The sequence below is a fragment of the Dasypus novemcinctus genome, unplaced genomic scaffold (genome assembly GCF_030445035.2).
Source record: "Dasypus novemcinctus isolate mDasNov1 unplaced genomic scaffold, mDasNov1.1.hap2 scaffold_230, whole genome shotgun sequence".
NCBI classification, from domain to species: Eukaryota; Metazoa; Chordata; class Mammalia; order Cingulata; family Dasypodidae; genus Dasypus; species Dasypus novemcinctus.
Window position 1 is genome coordinate 263,649 of NW_026688198.1, and position 3,960 is coordinate 267,608.

The following is a 3,960-nucleotide window of genomic DNA, read 5'->3' on the forward strand; positions in this document are numbered from 1 at the left end:
CAGCCCTGCTCCGAGCCCTCCGAGCCAGCCTCTCTGTTCCTCGTTCCTGGGACCAGGCTGGCTGGGGCAGGGTGGCAGTGGGGGCGGGGCAGGACCCGGTAATGGAGCCGCGACAGGCTCAGGGTGGGGCTAGGGGCTTTCACTCCCCCCTGTCCCCAGGAGGGAAGTGTCCACACGCTCCATTCACACTCACACTCGACGCGGAGACCCGGCCAAGCACACGCAGTCACGGACACACACACTGCAGCCATACACCCACAATCACAAGCACATGTAACACACACGCACGCACAGCCCAGGCACACCCGCTCACACACTCACAGACGTGCAGACACACACAACTCACCGGGACACGCAAACTTATCCACCATTAACACGCATTTTTAAACTTAGGGTAAACATATCCATGCACACTCCCCACGTGTGTGCCGGGACACGCACTTACACACACTCACAAACACAGCCATTGGCAGAGACTCCTGCACCCAGGTACCCCTTGTGGCAGAGGCACGCCTGTGTGCACACGGGACACTCACACATGCAGACCCAGACACCCACTCACCCGTGCAAACACACGCAGAAGCACACACCCAGGGTTTGTGTGCTCACAGCCCTCCTGAGGAGCCTAAGTTTGTGGGCAAATCCTTCTGTGAAGAATTTCAGTCTTTCCATCTCTGCAAAGAGACAAAACCACTCCTGCCCTCCCGAGCCGGCGTGAGCACCCGGGCTCAGGCGTGGGGTGGGTGCTCTGGTGGCGTGGAGCTGGCAGCAAGGGGCTTCCTTTCCACCACGAGGGGCACTGAAATGGTGCCTGCAGGGCCCCGTCCCCACAGCCAGCCCGTGGGTGCCGCTGGGGTGGGGGTTTTCAGGCCATCGCCCCGGGAAACCGGGGTTTTGACTCTAAACCAGCCTTTGTCTGGATGCGCCCAGCTGCCTCTCACCATCACCAAAGAGAAAAATGAAGATGGTCAGATGTGCAGGAGAGAGACTGAGCCCCAGAAGTCAGGGACTTGGGGGTCCCCAGGGCACTGTGGCAGGAGAAGATCAGGGGATGGGTGAGGAGGGGTTAAAAATGGGGCCGCCTGCCCTACCCCAGCACTGCCCTTGACAAGTGGTGTGACCTTGGGCTGGTCCCTTAACCCCTCTGTGCCTTCACTGACTCATCTGAAAAAGGGGATCATAATAGAACCTTCCTCCCGGGAATCCTGGTCGGGGGGGACTGTGTGATGTGACAGTGCTCAGATCAGCCGCAGCTGCCTGCCCCTTGTCAGGCTCTTGTGCATCAGCAAAGGTCAGTTCTTCGCAAGGCAGCCCTGACCGGGAGCCGCTGGGGCAGCGGTGCTCGCCCTGAGCTGTCTGTGGAAGGACCAGGCAGCTTTCAAACCCCCCAGCACCCCCGTCCCAAGCCCAGGCCACGCTCTCGGAGATCCTGAAGAAAATCGGCAGTACCACTGGGGCACCAGTAAATTTTAAAACTTAGCAGGTGACTCCAGGGTCCAGCTGGGGCTGACCCTCACTCTCCAGGGGTCCTGGAGATCATCAGACCCCACAGCGCGGTTCTCAAACTGGTCGTGTATCAGCGAATCACCTGGAGGACTTTTTAAAACACAGAGAGGGGAAACGGACTTGGCCCAGTGGATAAGGTGTCCCGTCTACCACATGGGAGGTCCGCGGTTCAAACCCCGGACCTCCCTGACCCGTGTGCAGCTGGCCCATGCGCAGTGCTGATGCGCACAAGGAGTGCCCTGCCACACAGGGGTGTCCCCCGCATAGGGGAACCCCATGTGCAAGGAGTGCACCCCGTAAGGAGAACCGCCCAGCGCGAAAGAAAGTGCAGCCTGCCCAGGAGTGGCGCCGCACACACGGAGAGCTGACATAGCAAGATGATGCAACAAAAAGAAACACAGATTCCCGTGCCGCTGACAACAACAGAAGCGGACAAAAAAAGAACACGCAACAAATAGACACAGAGAACAGACAACTGGGGGGGGGGGGGGAGGGGAGAGAAATAAATAAATAAATCTGAAAAAAAAATTCAAAGAGGGCTCTCTCAGCCTAGAGGGGCCAGCCCCAAATCATTTATGTATATTTCCGTCTTTCTCTTCCATTTCTCAGCAAGCACTGTTCTTTCTCATTTCCCAAATAAATGCTTTTTACTGGCCTAAATAAAAAAAGAAATAAGATTGAATTAAAATTAAATTAAATTAAATTGAAAATAAAATAAAATGCAGAGAGCCAGGCACCACCCCCTCTGATCTCTAGTCTGGGGTGGGCCCACAGCGTGCATTTCTAGCAAGTTCCCAGGTGGTGCTAATGCTGCTTGGGAACCGCTGTCCTACAGGGAAGTCCACTTTTCACAGTCAGGCGTTCAAAGGCCAAGAGGAGCTTTGCAGCTCTAAGGAGCTGGATCGAGCGCCCCGAAGCGCCAGGGCTGGCGCCGCTTAACCTGCGGTCTTCGGGCGCCACCCGGCGGCGAAGGCGGGCACCGCAGCCCGCGCGGGTTGACGCGCTGAATCCCCGGGGATGGGCGCGCGGTTCCGCGGACGCGGCGTGGTCTGCGGTGACGAAGGCAGAGCCTCGACGGGCAACTAGGCCGTGCGGAACCAGACAAGGGGTCGCCTTCTGTCCCCGGAAAACCCTCCCTCCTGGTCATTTTAAGACTGGTGACCCTCCCGGAAGTCTTGGGGAGCCCCTATGTCCGTCTGAGTGGGCCGAGGGGCCGAGGCGGGTTCCGCTTCGAGGTCCAGGGTAGGCGGCCGCTCCCTGCATATCTGCGCCCCGCACTCACCCAGGTAGCCCACGAGTGTCTGCACCGGGCGTCTGGTTCCTGCCGGACCTCCAGCTCCCGGAACAGGGCCTGGCACCCAGCGCGCCCTCTCGGCCTCTCACTCATTCGCGGACCGGCCCCTCCCTGCGCTGCCTGCTTCTGCCAGCAGAGGGCAGTGCGGGCCCTGCGCGACGCCCCTTCCCGCCGGGACCTTGCGGCTCCTTCGACCCTAAACGCTCCTCTCCACCCGCCCTCGGCTCTTTCCCACTCCCCAGAGGGCTGAGTCGTTCCAGCACGTTCCTCCTCAGGCCCACCTAGCATCAGCTCCCACGCCCTTGTCTCCCACTCCGTCCGCCAGTCATTCAACAAACTAATACAGCCACACTGTTTGCCGGGCGCTGGGCCCGGGCGGGGGGCCCAGCAGGGCGCAGGGCGGAGCAAACTCCCCGCCTGAGGGGCCGCCGGGGCGTTTCTGTCGCCCCTCACCCCTGCGCCCACCCTCGGCGCGGGTCCCCGCGGCGGGAAGCCTCCTCCGCGCGCCCAGGGCCGCTGCCGCTTCCCGCCGGCAGGGGGCGCTGGGGGGAGCGGGGGCCGCGGCAGGGCGCAGGCTGCGCGGGTGGCGGCGGCCGCAGCAGCGACGGCGACAGCAGGTTCCCAGCGCGGGTCCCCGGGGCCCCTCCCCGAGCAGGTCGGCTCCCTTCGGGACTGGTCTGGCCCCGTCGTTCCCCGGCGCGGCGCAGGGCGGCTCTCCGCCTGCCCTTCCTGCCTGCAATGCCGGTGCCTCCGGGCCCCTCTAGAGCCGCTGTTTACGAAGAAGAAAAATGTACAGCGTGTCGGGTGGCATCGGAGCTCTGAAAATGAGTGGGGGGGGGGGGGGCAGGTTACATTGTTATAGGGTGGTGAGGACAGGGCTCCCCGGGAAGGTGAAGTTGAAGACCCGCCTGAACCAAGGGACCCAGCCGTGCACATATCCTAGGGGAACAGCAGGTGCAAAGGCCAGGGCAGGACCGTGCCTGGCGCGCTCCCTGCACTCCCAGGAGACCCGGAGGCCGCGCCCCGCAAACCGTGCGGAAATGACGTCAGAGAAATCAGACGAAGACCTTGTGGGTCTGCGCTGTCAAGGGGAACTTTCTGCAATAATGCAAGTGTCCTCTACCTGGGCTGTCCCCATACAGTAGCCACTGGCCATCTGT

General features: G+C 61.5%; 1 long non-coding RNA gene across 1 annotated transcript; it reads right to left on the bottom strand.

Moving 5' to 3' along the window:
• Positions 1 to 2,034: 2,034 nt before the first annotated feature.
• On the bottom strand, positions 2,035 to 2,910 carry LOC139438536 (uncharacterized). The gene is made up of 2 exons (XR_011648209.1): positions 2,789 to 2,910; positions 2,035 to 2,161 (listed from the first exon to the last, which is right to left on the bottom strand). It is a non-coding gene; the product is annotated as an uncharacterized lncRNA (long non-coding RNA).
• Between the last annotated feature and the right edge of the window lie 1,050 nt (positions 2,911 to 3,960).